The 20,365-nt window shown below is 41.4% G+C and overlaps 1 protein-coding gene and 2 long non-coding RNA genes across 5 annotated transcripts in view; 1 reads left to right on the forward strand and 2 right to left on the reverse strand.

Annotated features, from left to right (window-relative positions):
* The window catches only part of EML4 (EMAP like 4), a 203,683-nt gene that overhangs the window by 173,500 nt on the left and 9,818 nt on the right, over positions 1–20,365 (reverse strand). The gene's annotated exons all lie outside the window — the stretch shown is intronic.
* LOC113843176 (uncharacterized) overlaps positions 1–20,365 on the reverse strand; it is a 40,356-nt gene that overhangs the window by 10,199 nt on the left and 9,792 nt on the right. For all 3 annotated transcript variants that reach the window (XR_011808253.1, XR_005264163.2, XR_003496334.3), the window contains one exon: positions 18,710–18,813. This is a non-coding gene — a long non-coding RNA (uncharacterized lncRNA). The remainder of the gene's footprint in view (positions 1–18,709; positions 18,814–20,365) is intronic.
* On the forward strand, positions 18,012–19,381 carry LOC119716321 (uncharacterized). Its single transcript, XR_005264165.2, has 2 exons — positions 18,012–18,149; positions 18,636–19,381. It is a non-coding gene; the product is annotated as an uncharacterized lncRNA (long non-coding RNA).

Genomic DNA, 20,365 nt, shown 5'->3' on the forward strand with positions numbered 1-20,365 from the left:
AGAAGCAGCAAGCCACAGAAAAAATGTCAAGAGGGAGCAAAGTGGTGGTCTGAAAGAGGAAAGCAGCGTACTCATCTCTGTGGTAGTAGCATTTGACTTGTTTTACAATCAATGTTATGTTGCATATGAAGCAGCACTGGGAGAGTGTGAAAGGTGATGTTGGGAAGGTCTGAAATCCGAAGTGAGGTGGGAGACATCAGCAAAGCAGAGCAATGTTGACTGAGGCTGCAGCTCTGAGTTCTCCATTGGCTTCAGGCTTCTGCAGAGATATCTGCTGGAATAACTTCATGGCAGAACTGGTTTCTTTTTAAAAAATGCCTTAAGTAAGGACAACACAGAATCTGTAAGTCTTCTGTAGAAAGAATGATCATTTTCTTCTCAAGGCCCTGCTCTCATAAGGTCAAACTGAGAACCTTTCATTTAAATCTGCTAGGGAAACGATATGGCTCCATATGGTTTGATCCAAGTTCCCTGAGATCACTGACAACATTTTTGTATTAACTTAAATGGACTTTGGATAGGACCTGGTAATAATTAGAGTACAAAATGTCTGGCACTCTCAGGAAAACAGGTGGATGAATCCATAACTAAGCAAAATATGAACTTATACATATTTATTGTGGACAGCTGCAGGCAAAATCCCACTGTTTTAACCCTATGCAGCCTTTGTTATGTGCATGCATTCCTTTGCACTAACCACCTGTTATTTATCAGTTGCACCACACCATCATTGCCATATGTGGAAGAATTGGCTGCGATTGATACAGACACCATCCCTGGAGTGCAGTCTCACATGAGGGAGTCCTGGGGATGTCAAGGACACTCCAAGTGATGAGGAGGAGCTACAGGCTGGCTGCTGAGTATAGCCCTTGACTTTGGGAGCTTACATGGAATAAATACTGATGGTTCTTTGTCACTTCTTTGAAAAGGATAAATTTGTATGATGAGAACAAGAAAAACAAAGTTATCACATCTGGTACAACACCTTGCACTCATGAATGCGATTTTTCAACCTTTCTTGGACCAATTAAAACTATCAGTTAAGTGACTAATGAAATATTTCTCAACATTATTAATCAATATTTCTGATATAAAGATGTTCTGCGATAACTTACATAAACCAAGAAGCAAGGGCTGTGTCTAGTAGAAAAGAATAGGCACAAAAGAACTAGGCACAAAAGTATAGTTTTCATGCAGAAAACCCGCCCTAGCAATAATGTCTCGCTTATTCACTGTGTGATCTCTTATTTGCTGCTCTGGAAAGGACCAGAACAGCTGTCAATAAAAATGAGAGGCAAACCTCCATTGATTCCAGCTGCAATAGGCTCAAATTTTAAAACTCTCCTTTTGCCTCACCCATGCATACTAACATGTGTCTAAACAATCCGTATAATAAAGTAAAAACTGTACAGAATTTAGAATAGGCTTTCTAGGAGACTTGGGATATACTGTTGAATATTTTCAGGTAACACCTTTGTACTTTGTTCATTTACTGCCTGCTCCCACTAAATCTCATTTTGACTGCAGTCTTTTGTTTTTAGCTTCAGTAGGTTTTGAAATCAGCCCTATAATGTTACTGGAAAAAAAAAAAAAAAGAAAAAAAGAAAAAAAAAAAAGAATTAAAACGAAATCCTGATTTCTTTGAAGTCAATGACAGAACTTCTATTTTATTTATCTTTTAGTGCCAGTGATAACCTTCCATCAGGAAATTGATTCAATTTATATAATCATATTTTCATGTACGTAATGACTAATGCTTCTCTGTTATTGTTTAAAAGAGATTTCAAAGTCTGCACAGAAGAGAGAAACACTTAAGAAAAACTTGCTGGGACATTGTATGTCCTAATGATATTATTTTTGATGTTCACTGCTTAAAATCAGCTCTGTCTTTTATTTTGTTTGTCTGCTCTTCCTGAATCTGCCAGGGTCATGCTGAGATGGCCATCATCAGTTGTCAGGATGGTCTGAGTCTGAGTCTGGTAAACACAGATGCAGTTTCACATTTCAGACACAGAGTGTTGTGGACATTTAAAAAAAAAAAAAAAAAAAAAAAGAGAGGTGGGAGGCTGGGGGAATTTAATGTCCACTTGCTAATCTGTGTTAGCTCTTTACTTCTTCCAGACATTTACATGTACTGGAAAATCATCATGACCTTCTTAGTCTAGGACTTTCCACAGCTTACATACATAAATGACAGTCCTTCACAGTGGTAAACTCCCAAACTTGTGTTTCCCATTACAGCTCTAATTGTAGTTGGTGGGATATGTAGTACAAGATTAAAATGATGCCATGGGGACCTTAAAGTTCCTTATTCTTTCTTCTGTCATTTTAACAGGTTGTAGAATTATAGAACCAAAATATGGCTTGAGTTGGAAGGGACATTAAAGCCCATACAGTTCCAACCCCCTGCCATGGGCAGAGACACCTTTCACCACACCAGGCTGCCCAAAGCCCCATCCAGCCTGGCCTTGAACACCTCCAGGGATGGGGCATCCATAGCTTCTCTGGGCAACCTGTGCAGTGCCTTACCACCCTCTGAGTGAAGAATTTCCTCTTAATATCTCATCTAAATCTCTCCTCTGAAAGTTTAAAACCATTCCCCCTTGTCCTATCATTATCTGACCGAGTAAAAAGTTACTCTCTGTATTACTCTGGGAAGAAGAGGGCTCCTCGTTCTGTTATTGCACCTGTAAATGTCAGATCTCTATATGTATTTTTCATGGCAAAATCCTCTGTCTAGATGTAATAACAGCTTTTTGCTTGAATGCTCAAACATATATTTAATATTTCCCTAAATCTTTCATTTCCAAGATTTCCTTTTAAACAGAGATGTCTTCCAAGTCCTCCTAAATACAGCTGTTAGCCTTAATCTTATTTTAAGGCAGCTCTATCTATGACAATAGAAGTATTATATAGGTATAAAAAGACAAGCATACAAAAACCTGGCATAAAAAGTTACCTGACAGAAAAAACTGGAAAGATAATGGTTAGATAAGAATCTCTCTTCCTCTTTTGCCTTTGTCATGCCTTAATCACTTAATCAACTCATTCCCTGAGACAGCCACCCTGACACCAGCCGGGTCTTTATTCACTAATCTGCTGCAGGAAATGTGGCTGGGCAGCAAATTCCTTCTGCTTGCTCCTAGTGGCCAAGTGGATGAGAACGCCGTGAGGCCCGCTGTGCCAGTTAACACCGAGTAACACTAAAAATCAGTGGAACCTGGACCCTCCTCCGGTGCAGACAAATCTAAGCATATTCCAACAGCACACAGTGTGAAGCCAAAGCTATGCATTTATTTGTACTTACAGTGGAATTCTCATTATCCCCAACAGTTTGTGTGTTTGTTTGTTTTGCCTATAGGCACTGAGTGTATGGATTGTTCTCATTTTTTATGAAGAACACATTTTGCAAGAACTATTTCTATCCTAGCAAAATAACTGCAGTTGCTATTTATAAAGTACGGGATCTGGTGTTTTGGTCTGGATGCACCAGTCACACCATTTATTTCTGTTTCATGATTCATCGGGTACAGTTCTTGGAATGATATTTTATTTCAATGTTTTTTTAAATTGTCCCTTTGTTATTGTTTTGAAGTCTAATGTTTGGATTCGGTGAGCTTCCTAGAATATAGACTTAAGTCCTACTCACTTCCATGCTGGCACCTTTTGGAGAATTCAGTGTTCTCTTCCGTCAGCTCTTGGAAAGCGGCGTAATGTGTTTAGCATGACAGAATGTTTTCTTTCTCGTGTGCTCTGCTGTAAACAGCGCATTGCCTTTGACTGTCCATGTCTCCAAAGTGTTCCTCAAGTAGTCTGCATTCCCATTTTAGTGCTCTGCCTGCCCCACAGGTTTCCACTTGTTGACCAGGGGAGGTAACAAATCCATCCCTCACCACCAAATACCTCTCTCACTAGCCACAGCCTTCCACCACAGCCTGGAAAAGCTGTTGGTCTCTTTGAGAGGCAGCAGTGTTAATTATTTATATTTGCCTCAGCCTCTCCTCCTTTTCCCTGAAGTCATCAAGTGGTTTTAGTCCCCTATGGGTGCAGGAGGTGGACTTCGCAGCTGGAGCCCCAGCGGGACATCAGAGCACCATCTCCTGGTGGTGGTAGTGCTACAGAGTGCCTGCCCAACACCTGGCTCCTAACTCAGCAATACCTGCCTGGGTAGGTCTCATTTGGTCCTGTCCTACCCCCTGGCATCTGCAAAGTCACAATTGCAACCCCAGAGTGTTCTTTTCACAAATTTCGACAACAGTTTCCTTTTGACGAGTGTTTTTGAAAAGATGCACTCTTACCAGAAGAATTTCAGAAATAGGATCCAAAGAGGATGTGAATATAAATTAAGCAAATTTGATTACCGCTTGGAAAGTACATTTCAGTACAGTTTGTGGCTGTTCTTATCCAGCAGTGCTGTGCACATATGGAGGGAGATCATAATTATTTAGAGAGCGGGAAAAGGACTTGGCTCTCTCCATCACATTCTGCTAACTCTTTGATACATTAGCTATGAGTATGTTGTATTCCTATCCAATTTTTAAAAACAATTCAAAAAGCCCTCATACCTGCCACTTCCTCACCATTTCATGGATGGCAGTGTGCCGTGGCAGGGTGGCCCCATCCCCACTGCTGCCCAGGGAGGCAGTAGCAGGGTTCCCTGAGCATCCAAGGTCTTGGGATCCATCACGTTCCTCGGGGAATGCAGCCTGCAGCCTTGGCTCTGGGGTCCAACCATTTTGCAGGCTTCAGCTCTCACAGGAGACATGCAGACAGAGGAAATGGTCTTTATTCACGCTCTCTGCTGCGCACACACACTTGAGAGCAGCCAGACTTTGGCCTTCTGTTTTTCATTACGACTGAACATTTGAAATGTGGTGTGCATTTTCCAGAAGGGGCATGTTGTGTATTTAATTTATGGAAGTAAAGAGGAGAGGAAGAGTCGTCTAGATTCCTTCTGGTTCAGTGTTGTGTATAAATGTGAGAACTGGGGTAGTATTATGCTATGTCTTCCACTGATTATTAGCCAGATGTCTGTGTATATGCTGTTTGATATGAACAATTATTTTTTATAAAATACATGTGTCTCTGGTTTATTTATTATGTGGTTATGTGCAGGGGTCTTACATTTCTTGATAAGACAGAGATATATCTAAAGGGAAAAAAAAAAAAACACAAAACAAAACAAAAAAAACACTGCAATATGTGGATGCTATTTCAGCTCTGAAGCCTTGATATTTTTAGCACCTTCATTTTTGGAATAACTTCTACCTTAGCTGTATAAAACTTGGAGATACAGAATACGTGCAGGGAATGCAGAAAAAGCCTTATTTTACTTCAGCTATGTATATGTCCTGGGCTGCATAGTACAGAGTGTGTATTGGGAACTGGCTTAGAGCTGAGACTTGGCAGTGTGCGGGTGTCCACAGGACAGATAAATGAGCAGTTAGCGCTGAAGGACCCTGCTCTGCACCTACAGAATTGTAACAAGACCTCACTTGTCAAAAAAATCAGGAGAAACATGGGGTATCATAAACATGGTTCTTTCCTGGTTTTAAGAGAAGTAAATCAGGAGTAAGGTTTTTTGATCCAGATCTAAATTGAAAAAATGATCTCTCCTTTTCTGATAAGTGAAAACTCATTTCTGTTCTGGGAAAAGCTGTGCAGAGCAAAGGCAGCATACCTCAGCACGTGAGATAATGCTCGAGCGAGCACAAGAGGCACAGACAGAAAATGAATAAACAAAAATCCATCTTTCTTTATGGATGGAAATGAGAATGTGTCCCTTCCTTCAGGCAGAGCTACTGCTGGCCAGTGTTTGATCCTGTCGGGATACGGTCAGCATCCTGAACCACCTGGCAGAGTTACTTCCCGAGAGTGGGACTCCTCCCAGGGAAGTGCCAGGGTTCCAGCACAGGAACAAAACGCTCCCTCTGTGCAACAGCAACTGAAGCAGCTGCACCAGCCCTAGGCATTCAGGAGTCATAAGTGAGACCACAAAAATCATTTGATTGTTTCAAAAATAATGAGATTTAAAAGTAGCAGATACACAACTCTTCTTGGGGTTGTTGGAAGTTTTCAAATTCATTGCAACTTTTTTCCACAATCCCAGGGGCAAATTCATTCTTAAATATGGGACTCTAGGAACCAGAGTGTTGTTTATTTATTTATTTATTTATTTTTTAAATACCTCAAATGGTAAGAGTTAGAAATATTACTCTCAAAATCTCAAAATATTACATGAGTAGCCAGGAAGGACTGGTTTATTACAATTAAGATGAAGAAAGAGGACATCAAATTAATTCCAGAACTTGATACTGCTGACATGATGAGGGAAGGTAAAGGACAATATAACTTACTAATACAATGCATATGTTTGCAGTGAATCTATTGTAGTGATGGGAGGTTGCCAAAGGCTTTAAAAAACATACACATACACACAAAAGCCCTTCTGCAAGGGGAGTTAAGCATCTCTCTGCAAATTCTGGAAGTAATAATGATGCCTGTATTTCTTTCTTCCCTAATCTCATGGTGAAGCAGATTGGGTGTCAGCTTGGGAAGGAAAGCTTTACTGCCACCAAGAAATATTCCTGGATTTCCCTTAGTATTTCTGTCTCACTCTTCCCCTTTCATTGAATGAGCCACAGCCACAGACAATATTTTTTATTTCTCATTCTTTCTACCTACAGCTCTCTGTTGTTACACATGAGCATTCAGGGATGTCAAAGGAATGTTGTGTCCATGCTCCCATGAATCCTATCAGCATGTCACTTTAATAATGAAAACAATTAAACATGTTCAAGTTGGAGTGCTGATATTTTTCAAAGCAAAGGCACTATGCACATACAGAGCTGGGCTGTACCTCTGCAGGACAAAGCTCTGTCTGCAACAGCACCAGCACCAGCAGCATGCTGGTGGCACCAACCCAGCATCACTCACCAGTGTTTCAAAGGGACCAGAGACCAGGAAGAGATGTCTTTGGGGAGCAGGATAGCTGTGTAGCCACTGCTCCAGGAATAACTGGTGGTGCTCCTTGGCTCATAGGGCTTTGCTGGAGGTGGCTGATGCACCTGGGGGTACTACTCTGGGCAGACCCTACAAGGGGCATGCCACAGCTGACATTTTGCTGTTCATGAGCAACCCCAGGATGGCTCTATGGGATCCTAGAACTCCTCCGCCGTTGAAGGCAGCTTTAGAGAGAGCAGAAATGAAACATATTTTCACAGCAGGGAGGAAAAGAGAAAGATGAGAAGTGTGGCACTAAACAAGGAAGAAAATCTGAAGAGCTGGCAGCAGGGAGAGCCAAGTCCAAGTGCTAGCCTGTGGGTTGCATGAATTATCCATGCAATTAGGATAATTGCTTCCAGGGCAGTTACTGTGGAAGAAGTCCCATAAGATTTCAAGAGAAATCATTAAAAAAATCCAAATGCAGAAAAGAAAGATAAAATGATAAACAGATGAGAGATCCCATTTTGTGTTCTTCAACAAACTTTGCCTGAAACACGTGATGATTTCTTATGTCTTCAGTATTTTTCTTTTCCCCTCTAATCAAGACTTTTCTCTCAACTTTCTTTTCTTTTTGCTTGTGTGTAAATCATCATGGCCGGCACCTTCTTGTTGACCTTATCTGCACTAAGTCTCATGCAAAGTAGTTCATGATATGGTGGCAACATCTGAACCATATTTTACATCAATGCTCATATATCATTGTTTGTAACACTGTGAGTGCACAATTGCTGGAGACAAGTACAAATTACCCCTCTGGAAGGACAGCTGGTGAGATTTATGTCACATTGTTGCCTGTTCTTCCAATAGGAAGTTCTCTCTAGTGGTGCAAGTATGACCTCTCTGTTGAGCAATATACTACATGGCCAGACATATGGAGTCTAGCCTTTCTGTCTTTATGGTGCAATACAAAAACACACTACAATACCTGACATAACTCCAACTGAAACAGCTCCAGAACTGGGAACAGCCTAGCTGCATCAGCACAGTGGTATGCCCAGGCTAATTAAATTAGGGCAGAGGCTGCACTGATGAAGCTATATTGTTCCTAAAACCCAGATAATATCTCAGCACAGAGTTGCACTGTGTGATATAGCTAAACTCTTTGAGACTGTTGAGAAAATGTGGATATAGCCTTTAAGATTTGGAGATGAGCACCCACATAATAGCTTTCATCTTACCTACCTGTTTTAAATATTGACACCATCCTAAATGATTTTGTCTTTATTCCCCAGTTTCCTTTACATTGAAGCAGCTGCTGAAGAAAAACAAAAACCCACAGCTAAAGATAACTCAAGGAGGGAGTTCAGAAAAGTCCTCACCAAGCTCTTATAAAATTCTTATAAAATGGAATAGAAATTGGCCAAACCTTTCCACTAATATCAGACATGAAAATTTGTCCACTTTCTCAAAGTTGTCCATTGTTTCCTAATACATGCATTGAATGACTTAGTCCTATCATTCCTAATACGCTTTAAGTCTCTTCTCACTGTTCTTAATTGTGCTGACCTTAATTTTCTTTGCTTCCCTTTTCAAGTTTTAACAATGCTTTGTAAAATGCATTTCTATTGTATATTTTTATCATAAACTTCCTTTTTTCTTCCACTTGCTAATTTTAAGTTCTCAAAGCTGCCTTCTGTACTTTCTGTGCTACTGACTCCACTTGAGTCTCCCAGCATGTAGAATTTGATTCTTTTTTTTTTTTTTTCGATGACCATGCCTTGATGAATATTTTCTGCCTTTTGCTCTATGAAGAGTAAGCTAATGTCCTAGATGTAAGTGGTCAAGCCTCCCAGCTGATTTCTTGTTGGCCACTTCTTTTTACATTGAACAGAGGCAAGTGATGCTTCTTGAATACATCTGGCAAAGACTGCCTCAGTTTCTCTGTTGCTCTCAGGTCGTGTTGGACCTCTCCTGTGGATCCAAACATGACAGAATCAGCAAGAGCTGGCTTCACAGAATCACACACAATCATAGAAGGGCTGAGGCTGGCAGGGACTTCTGGAGGCTACCTGCTCCAAACCCTGCTCAGGAACACCAGGAGCAGTTTGCCCAGGACCACATCCAGGAAGCTTTTGAGGACCTCCAAGGAAGGAGACTCCGCAACCTCTCTGGGAAACCTGTGCCAGTGCTCTGTCACCTGCATGGTAAAGCTCTGGTACTAGCTGTTGTATGACTGCATATTGTGGGCACTCTAAGTGTAAAAAATTTCTGTAGAGAAGAATAGAAAATTTGCCAGCCATTCAAGTTTTATGTGAAACTTCTCTCCTGAGCTCTCTTGTTTCACTAAAATGCAGACAATTAGAGATGCCATCATGTTGAGTGTAGGAATCTGCAAGTCGAGCCAGTGAGAAGCCTGTGCAAATTCCAATGCCTGTTCATGAAGCCTTGAGCATTTGCTGGTTGACTGCTGATATATTATGAAGAATGGGAGAGCTCTTGGGATGGTATTTCATGCCTTGTCACGGTAAGAAAATATGAGTTATGGTTAATGATTGCATTGTGTGCAAGACAATGTAGTCCGGTCCCACAGCTACTGCAGAACATCCTGAGTTGCTGAATGGTTTGGTTCAAACATTAAATGAGCCATCAGAGTGTATCCAAGATAGCTGTTATTTCTGACAAATCTGATTACAGTCAATAAGTGTAAGTCTCAGGGAAGAGTCACCACTAAAGACTTTCAGCAGGTACACACAAAAAATTAAAAAGCAAAACTAACCTTCACGCATTCACTCCAAATGTGTTTATCTATACTAAATGTCCTTTCCCTTTATCTGGGCTCAGTAAAACAACAACAACAACAACAATTCTGCTTACAGATTTGCTTTTTGCAACACTCTAATAGTGAGGAATTACTAGTGTTCAGATTTGCACATTTCAGAGGAATGAGTTTGTTTATAGAAGATGACTTAATCATGCTCATTTTCTCTGGAAGCTGAACCAACTCCTACAGCCAGCAAACAAAAATAATGCCCTCTCTGCTGCTCCATGTCACTTCATCTGAGCAGCTCCAAAGGTGTTGCACCACATACAAAATCAGGGAAGGACTGAGTAAATCTATTGTCAAAAAAAGAGTTGGAAAAATTGTGATCTAGAAATGGACGGTACATAGGTTAAAGAAGTAGGAAATGTATTTAGTAAGTTATGGTTTAATTTATTCATCTTCACCTGTCTCCTTGTGACACCTCCCTAGGCAAGAATTGTGCAAGTGAGATCCATCACGACAACATGGAATAAAAGAAGGGAGATACATTTCTAAGTCAGATGGGATATGTATCTTATAATCATTTGCTTTTTTAATGGGAGTAGTCATGAATTCCCAGATCCAGAAACCCCCAAGATTTGCAGCTGTATCCTGGCAGCACACCAAGGCGCCTGAGCCATGCTTACTTGCCTGTGTATTTGCATACTTGCAAATTTAAAAATAGCATATGGAATTGCATTTGCCTGTACTTTAACTTTCTTGATAAGGGTTAGACAGTGACACCCTCTGCATGAGAAGATAGGGGCAGAAAGGACCCTGCTCCATGTCAGCCAAAATGTCAGATGCCCCAAGTGCATCCTGGGTGTCACCTGCCCCATGGGAGCAGGAAGAGCCAGCCCAGGGCCCAAGACCTGCTCTCAGAGCCTGCCAGCTGATGAAAAGCAGGATGCTCAGAGTGAAGTGCTTCCCTTCGAATGGTCCCACCCATTCAGGTCTCATGCAATAAGCCCTCAGAAAGTAACACAAGACAGTATTCCCAGGGAAAAACATGCATATGTGCAGCTTAATGGAAAGGAATTTCCTGTTGTTTGGTTTGCCTCTGACATCTGTCCAGGGAGAGAAACACCTTTCTACCTGGATTGTATCTGAACTCCCTTATTTCTTGTTGTTGTTGAGCAAGAAAAGTCCTTTCTATCTGCTTTCTTGAGTTATTCATGTTCTCTCATGAAACAAAATCAAGTATTTTCATTTCTTATCATAAGAAAGGCCCTTAGGTCTGTAAAATTTTTCATTGCCCTGCTCTAAATTTTTCATTGTCCTGGTGTCCTTTGATTTGGTGAAATATACTGCATCAACAACAAAACACACGAGGACAAAAGAGTAAAATCTGCAGTCAGGTGTAATAACTCTTGTGGTCATTTCCAAGGAAAAAAAAAAATCCTTCAATTTATTTTAAAACTTTTTTGCTTTACCTCTTTTTTCTTTTTTTTTCCCAAAATTTAATTGGATTTATTTACTCACTGATGTATTTAGTCTCAAACTGAGTAATGTTTTTCTGATACAGATTTTCATTTAGAGGGGGAAAAAAAAAAACCTGCCCTAGAACAGCTTTACAGCTATATTTACCCACTTTACAATAACCACTGCCAAAAGTAACTTCTGCTGTGTAGCTTAGTAATCACACTCATGCTGCAATATGCTCAAATTGCCCTGCAGATGATGGGTAAAAGTAAGAGAGCTAGACATAAAAGCACAGGGTGAGCGAAAGAGCAGGCAGGAGAAAGATGTCCTCAAAGAGATTATACGGGTCAAGTCATGCAAGTGCTTCTATTACTGCTGATTAATTCTGTCAACTGTTATGTTAATGTGTTGCATGGCATGAGCATGCACAGAGCAAATGTACAAGGAAGCTGAGACTATTCTCTAAATAAGGATGTGGCCCAGACTGCTTGAAATGGTGTGTGTGTGTCTGTGCCTTGCAGAGTGATGATGGATGCTAACAGGACGAGAATGAATCTCTATTGCTGTCCTTTTGCAATACAGATATATCTCCCTGCGACCTCAGAGAATTTGAGGCAGGTTTTGTGCTGCCAGCCCCAGGCCTTCAAATAAATTGAGATGATTTGACATCATGTATTTTTAAAATAATAACTGTGGATTCTGGTTTTGGTTGTCCTTTATTTTCTGAACAGAGAGCATTTCATTTTCAAGTCTTCCACTTCTACTTCCAAAAGGGCTAGAACTGTACTTAGCAAAATGGAAAGCCCAAATGTTGCTGTATGCCAAGAGCTGAGATATTAGGAAAATTACAAAATGTGTGAGCTTCTGGTAACGATACACAAGCTAACCTTTCCGTATGGTCAGGCTGTATTTCTCAAAATGGGAAGTGCACTAAGAAAAAGATGCACACAAGCTTTGGCATGCTTAATTTTTGAAGACTCAGCATTCAGGAAAAGGGCATCAAAAAGAATTTGGGAGGTGATTGCAGCATGAGTCTGGCACTTAAACCAAGAAGGTGCTCCAGAGGAGGTGAAGATGATTAAAGGGGTAGGCAGAGCAGCACACAGTCTGTCCTGAAGCAGAGGGATGTGTGCAGACAGTGGTGTGACAGCTTGCTGGGGTGGCTCTGTCCTTGTGAGCCGCGTCCCTCGCTGGGTGAGTGATGCTGAGTCCTGCTGGCACCAGGGCATCTGCCCCCGCTTGTCACCCACTGCCAGCATCACACGCATCCTCCACGCCTCTCGTCAGCCACAGGGCGTGCGCACGGCTGCAGTGGCTGGAGCTCTTCCCCTGCCACAGACTGTGGTGCCTGCCCTGAAGGAAGCACTCTTCCCCATCTCTGGCTTCACAGCAAGAAGACACAGCATCAGGCACAGTCAAATGTGCTGTGAGATGGGTCATGGGAAAGTCCCTGGTGCTCTTTAATTGTGCCGGACTATGTTGTATGATGGTCTCCTGGGAGCCCCAAAGGAAGACCTGGTCTGGGAACCCCCTTTTCAGACTAGTATCACCTGTCTCCTTTCCTCATGAGTGCTCCCTGCCTGCTGCAGCCCCCAGGGTGCTCATTGCTGGTGCAGGACCCGCTTTCATCTGAAAGTGTAAAAAATATCCCTCCAGTTCCTGCACTAGGAGGCATCACGGCTATGTGATACAAATGCATCTGTGGTGTAAAATCAATCTGACAGATCAAATTCTGGGAGAGGGTAACTTGGTACATTTGTCTGCTGAACTTCCCTGAATGACAGAAAATCCTCTCCAAGGAGCAAGTGGCTGGAACAAATGGGTTGAAAACAGTTTCAAATGGTGCCTTGAAGTAGAGTTTGTGTTCCTGAAAGCTTACTCATTTCTTCCTAATATGCCAACTAGTCTAATAAAAGAAATTGTCTTTCCCTAGAAGCCTTGCTTTGTGATAGCCATCTGCTAATGAGAGATACTATTGTGATGAATAATGCCATAATCTTTGGGAACATTTGCTCCAAGAGAGCCTTGTGGCAGCAGGAGGCTTCTCTCCCACTCCTAGATATAGTTTGCATGGGAGCATGGGCTCACCAGGGAAACGCAGTGATGTCTAAGAGCTTGCATCCATTTCAATTGCCATTTGCTTAATCATAGATGCCAGCCTGCTATGTTTCAGCCCAGAGCAAAAACTTCTGGTTGTGTGGTGAAGGGTGGAAATTTTTATCATCTCAGCCATAATCGGTACAGCTGTGTGCTGCTCAAGAAAGCAATAGACAAGTAGACAAACAGATCACCAGAACGTGGTTTCATCAGCGTTGGTGCTATTTAATATGCAATTTTTTTATTTTTTTTTTCCCTGTGGGTATAGAAAATTGTCTTTTTTGTTGTTGTTGTTACTGTTGTTGCAAGCACAATGTCTTTCAACTTCCTTTCACTTTCAGGTATCTCTGATGATCTTCTGCCAAAATCAAGGGAAACACAGGTCTGGTTGTAGATCAAAGAAGTAAAAATACTATTTAAAATATTGATTGCAGTGTTTCCCTGAAGGGAAAGAAAAAAAAAAAAAAAAAAAAAAAAGGAGAAGAAGAATGAATATACAGCAGGAAATGTTGGCAGATGCTGCAAAAAGCTCCCTTCTTTCTGAGTTTCCTTGAGATAATCTATGCTGTTTCTCAGTCTCCAAATGGAATGGAATTGTCTTAGATGTGGGTAGTTTTAGTGCCTGATATTTGCAGATAAGTTTATTCTTCATGAATGTGTCAAAGGTTGTTAGGATAGTTCCATTTTATCTTCCAGGGGGAAGGGAGGCTGGCTGTGAGTGGCAGGAAATGCAAAGCTGGCTGGAGGGGAGAAAGATAGAGACTGAATGGTGGAGAATACAGGCAGAAGGTTGAACGCTGACAAAAATGGGAAGCGACCATATGCGCTGGCAGACATTTGAAGAATTCATTTAGCAGCTTTCAGTCCAGCTAGCAGCGGTGTGAATTTTCCTAGAGAAGGGGATCCATAATTGCTCAGCAGACTGCAGGAGAGACGGGTCCAAATTGCTGGTGCGGAAGCAGCACATTGTGCTTACAGGAGACAGGATGCAGTAGAAATGCAGAATTACTGTGTGAGAGAGAGTTTTACATAGGAATGATACAGGGCCTTATCAGTAGACTGAGTGAATGAAATAACTCAGAGGATGCTTTGCTCCTCCTCCACATTTTCTCCTGCTGTGCTTGACTTTGCTCAGCATTCACCTTCAGAAATTTTCTACCGCTCTGTGCCTGATGAAGGGAAAGCAAGCGGGCTGAGGAAGGAGCAGGGCTGCCCAGATTCCGGGTAAAGATAAGCTGCAGATATTTCCCCTGCCCATCCTGTCCTGTGGCTTCTCACCCCTCCTGCAGGAGGTGTAGCCTGCAGCTCTGCTGCTGGCATTGAGGGCTTGGTATGGGAAAGTCACATCACCAGCACTGGGCTTCTCGTTATGAGAATGGGATTTATCTGGCCCTTGACTTCCCTTGATTTTGGCAGAAGATCATCAGAGATACCTGAAAGTGAAAGGAAGTTGAAAGGCATTGCATTTGCAACAACAACAAAATAATGTCACCACTGATTGTTTTTGCCACTAAAAAGTCTTTGAGTAAGTGACACAACAACAACATGAAAACTCCTTTTGAAAGCTACCATGCTTTTTCTGGGTACTCAGCACCCTTCCCGTAGCAGACTGGTTGGGGTTTTCTTCTTACAACTCCTTTGTAGCCCTATTTTTAAGGTAGACAGGCTCAAGGAGCCTTAGATCTCAAGTTGTTATGTGTAAGAGAAAAGCCTTGAACTCTGCTCTGCTGAAACAAAGCATACCCTAGCACTGGAAACTTTTTTCGGAATATGGACTTTGGGGCTGGCCAGTGGAAAAATAACAGAAGCAGAAGGAAAAAAGTGTGTTTTAAACCAACAGCTTGTTTGGTAATTTCTGTCTGTTTGTGGACAAATAGGGGTACCTTGTCAGTAAGCCAGGCCAGGCAATGTATGCACAGCTATCTACTTGCTTAAATCCTCAGAGAAAAAAAAAAAATGCACTTGCAATGAGACAGCTACGAAAGCTGAAAATATTTGGGACCACATTCAGGAAAAAAAAATATATATATATATAAATATATATATATATTATATATATATATATATATATATATATATATATATATATATATATATAATTTTTTTTACACAGCTTCAGAAAGAAACTGCAAGCCCATTGCTACCACACAGCTTATTTCGCTTCTAAATTGTCCAATGGCTCTAATACTTTGTCTTCTCAAGGAAGGACTCCTTGAAGTTGATGTAAATGAGACTTGTTATCTCCTGCAAAGGAAAATCATGTTTGTAATCACTAATGAAACTTGTGAGACACACTGCTACCACAGATAAATGTGATGGATTTTAGAAAGTGTTCATTTTAGGTGCACAGTGGTACAACAAAGTACAGATTGGCTCAGCAGCCGTCTGAAAAGGCTGCCAGTTTCTGCTGTCAGGAATATGAATTATAATACAGATAAACAAAATAAATTGAGTTGTTCAAAACTAGTGCTACCATAAACAACAGCAGAACCTGCCAAAAAAGAAGAAGAAAAAAAAAACAGCACCAGTTTTTAGAACATTTTCATTGCTTATCATTAAAGACTGCTTAGTGATATAAAGCTTTTAAAATAAGTATGGAACGAAGCTGACTCAAACTAGATGCATATAAATATCAGGGGAAGAAGTCCACTTAAGATAATGGATAGAAATCAGAGGGGGGAAAAAAAAAAAAGAAGTTGACTAAAAAGTTTTAGGTTCCCTGTTCACACTGGGTCACACTGCTTCCTGAAAAGAAGATATGCATTGCCTTTAAAGGACATTTCAGAAATACATTTAGCTAACTGAATATAAATTGTATTTGAAATTCTCTGCTAATAGGAAGGAAGATGAGGCAGACCTTGTACCAGGAGCGATCTCAGATGTTGCCTGGTGCTGTTACTGCATTTTCCTTTGGTGTTGTCACAGAGGCTCAGTTTGTGGCAATGGCCCACAGCAGAATGCTTGCATAAATGTGAAACTAATATAATTTATCTACAAAATTGCATGGTACTGTGGAACAGCACTGTGCAAGTTCCTCTCGGGCAAAATTTTCCCTGGCACTTCAGGTGGGTTAGCTGAGTGAAAACCAAAGTCTACAGCCTATAAACCAAAAAGAGGACATCCACTAAGCAGACCCAATTTCTCTCTCTGCGTGATGACTTTGGCACTGCTTGGCCCCTTACCAGTAAGTCAGTAAGGCTCCTGGTGAATTTTTGAACAGGAGTTTTCAGGGAAAATCCCGGGTGCTGCAAGCAGTCACCCAATTCGGTAGACGGCAAGTTTTCCTCTGAGTCAGCCCTCCCTCACACCTCCAGAAAGCTGGGAGGCACAGCCCATAGCCCTGTCTTCCTACCCACCCTGCCACAGCGCCGACCGCTCTTGGCTGTGGGGACAAGGCCTGAGTCACCCCGGAGCCGGTGGGCGCCTCTGGCCCCCTGCCCTGTGAGGACGTTTTCCTGTGGGAACAAGTGATGTTAATGCTCGTGCCCAGGCTACATCTCTGATTCACCCATTGTGGTTTTGTTTGTGGAAAGATTTAGATCGAGTAGTATATTGCAGCTTGGTGATTACTTTGTTTGTCTATAGTGCCTCCAACTGCCCTTCCAAGAGAGCAAGGCCATGCCTTCCTTGCCCACCCCAGGCTATTATTATGTGGTGCTGAACTGGTTTTTAAGCAAACAATTGCCAGGCAAGAATTTCCGTCTATTATTTTTCTGAATCTTTCAAGTTTCCTTGGTATTAGCAAAGGCAAAGCTCTTGGCTGAAGTTGAAAGAAATCATGTGAGATTTGGTTACCACTGAGTTTTGGTGTCTTGAAATAATTTCTCTCATTTTGCATCTGTGCTTGCATGTGTTTCAGAAATAGAACTAGTGAATTCATCCAGATTTATAGATTGATCCCAAACAAGAATCTGAGTATTCAGCATATTGTGATCGCAGTTTTTATTTTCTGCAGTTATAGTGCTTCAGAGAGTAGATCTTTAACAAGATTTAAACGGTGACATAAAAACATAAAATGTGCTTGGAAAAAATAGCATAAGCAGAAAAAAAAAAGAAAAAAGGTCTGTATGTGTGGCACAAATAAATGGTTTAGCAAGGAGTCATGGGCTAATTCATTTTGATAAAAATGAAAGCAATAAGTGAGAAACATGGACTGGGCTGTATTTTGAATGGTGAGACCTGGGGTGGAATAAACAGACTGTGCTTGAATACAAGATTTTATGTGACATCTTAACATTTAGAAAATGTAATATATAATTTCTGATTTCTGCCAGAACCAACATTTTCTTATTTTTTACCAGTTGTTTCTTTCTCCTTGTATTAAATAAGAAGAAAGGAATGGTTTCTAGAGAGGGAAAAATAAACAAAAAGTATTTAGAAGATGTTCTGTGCACACAAGGCCAGAGTTCATTTGTTTCTTCCTGTAACCACACTGAGTCTAATAAAATGTGTTGCTTCTGCTTACCGACCTTGCTTCAACTCCTGTGTGATTGCTGCTCTCTAAATAAAATACCATATCATGTGCTCTGTTGATGTTGTGGCCATTTGAGGCTCTAATTATTGTTAAAAATGAAGCAAAGTTATCTCAAAAGGGGAAGAAATGCATACAGATTTCAGATCATACAAGTTTTGTTGTTTTTTTTTCAGGCTGATCTTGGCATATGCATGTGTTGTTGAAATACCTAATGCCAGAGGTGCTGATAAATCTGAATTTTGTCATGGTGCTATGGAGGAGTTAGTAAAGCAAGATGCTGAAATCAGTACCACCTGGGAAGAGGCAGAGTTTCCCAGATGACAGATATTCCCTGAGGCACGGCCAGTTCTCCACCCAGCACATCTCTGCATGGGCACCCAATTCACCTCTTACTGAGGACAATCACCCCAAGTAATAGATATGGAGGAGAAAAATGAATTCCTCATCAGTCTACAAGTGCTACAGCATTGCCTAAGAACACAGGTTTTTGTGCTCTCATATATGATGTAAGCTGGGCTCAGGCCTACAGGTGTAATCCTATGTGTTACCCCCTCCTCTCATTTGCAGTTTGGCTTCATGTTCGGTGCAGTGGGGCTCTCACCTGGTATTTTCTCTGCCTCCCTATGGAGGTCACCAGTAGTATAGGACTGCGGGGGAGGTGGGGGGGGGGGGGGGGGGCAGAAAGCAGGTGGGTTTCTCAATAAAAGGAAAAGCTAAGGAAAACTGTAAGGTGCCTGTGAAAAAGCCCTGAAAAAAAAATAATAAATGAAGTGGTATATTTAAGGGTTGGGGCAGGGGCACGATCAGCCATACAGTGTTTTGTTCAGTATACTCATTGAGGTAGAAATTGGAGGAGGAGGAGGAAGACGCCTTGGCTCATATGTTATTTCCTTAAAGCTGTGAAGTATGCCGCTGACCATATGGAAGCCAGAAGAAAATACTGAAGTGAAAGAGCTGTGGAGAGACCCTACCAATGCAGGAAAAGTCTCCTCATAGAGCCAGCACTTCCTCACCCTCCAGGCAGGAAGACCCTCCGAGGAGTCTGTGATGATCATCACGGCAGCCCATGGAAATTCTGCAAAGAGACATTGGAGCTATGTTGTGTGCTCAGACTCATCTTTACTTTTAAAGACAAATTCAGGACAACTCAGCCCCAGGAGAAGTATCCTGAGAGAGGAGAAGCTGAAGCAGCAGCCATGCATTTAGTGAAGACCTGCTGTGCTCATATCACAGTGGACGTATGCACCAAAGCCCATCAGCCCCTTAATGGATAACTGCCAGATTATCCACAGGGCTATTTATTGTACTTTATGCATCTGGGGCTGCAACGTCTGATCTGAAAATTGGCTAAAAGTTGTGGGAGGGGTTGCGAATCAGAGGCCGGAGCTTGCATAACTGCGCAGAGTGATGACTTCTAATGCCCAGCTTCCCCCTTCTTGAGGGCTCAAGAGAAATGTCTTTTAACAGTCCCTCGAGGATTTGTGTTCTTAGACCTTTGGAGGAAAGTGTGTGCTGATATCACTCTCTCCTGCCAGAGAGGAAATCCACTTGATACTGACCATAACTGCTGCTACAAATCTATTTCATAAAGCTGCTATCACTAGACAGGTTTTTTTTTTTTTTTTTTTTTTTTTTTTTTTTTTTTTTTTTTTTTTTTTAAAGTAGCAGCAATCAATTTTCTGAGTGTTTAAGCTTGGAAGATTTTTGTGGTCAGTGGGATCTTATGGGAGCTGAGATTTCCCGGATGTTATTACTGGAATGCTGCAGCTGCATTTTTAACTGTTGGTGGGCTGGAAGCTCTTTCACATGGGACTGGATAACCAAGGTGCTGCAGAGCCCTCTGGCTTAAACAGCCAGCAGAACTCTGGAGCTCTGCACTGAAGTGCTTTGTTGGATTAAGGTAATGTCTAATAACCCCTTTGAGAATTGTATCTTTGTTGCCCAAAGCTTCTTAGATAATAAACAGCAATTCAAGAAAGTGAAGACTTCCACTCAGCATCTGCTTTTTACCAGACTTTGGATGGCTTCTATGCACAAATGTATTCATGCATCATGAAAATACCACACGTTGGGGCATTAGACCATAAACAGCAGTACCATAAATGCACTAGTCATTAGTCACTCTGTGTTATCAGCTCTTATTCCTATTGTTCTTTTTCCTAAAGTCAGCCAACTGGGCAGCGGGGATAGTTCCATGACAGCTATGCAAAGACAGGAAACCTGCTGAAAAGCAGCATCTTGTCAAAATGAGGTGGACTTGGATCTCCTGAGTTTATAGCTCTCTGAACTAAAAGTGCTGGAATTTCTTTGTGTAAAAACAAATGTAACTTTCTGCTCATTCTTGGCACCTGGGGTAGAGCCTGAGGATGAGTAGGCTCCATTTGTGACACATAACTCTACGGGAATGTGCTTGGTCTTGCTTTTTATAAGCTTTAAATCATTACAGGTTTACAGAAACTGGATGATTCCTTACAGAACCAGGAGACATTATTATCATTTAATTGCATCTTGAATTCTTCCTTAGAAATCCAAAGCAGAAATATAAAAGTATATGAAATGTCATGGAATTGCTTGCAATTGAAAACAAAGCCAAGCACACTCTTGTACCGGCTCCTTTTACTGCCCCT

The sequence above is a fragment of the Anas platyrhynchos genome, chromosome 3 (assembly GCF_047663525.1).
Source record: "Anas platyrhynchos isolate ZD024472 breed Pekin duck chromosome 3, IASCAAS_PekinDuck_T2T, whole genome shotgun sequence".
In the NCBI taxonomy this organism is placed as follows: Eukaryota; Metazoa; Chordata; class Aves; order Anseriformes; family Anatidae; genus Anas; species Anas platyrhynchos.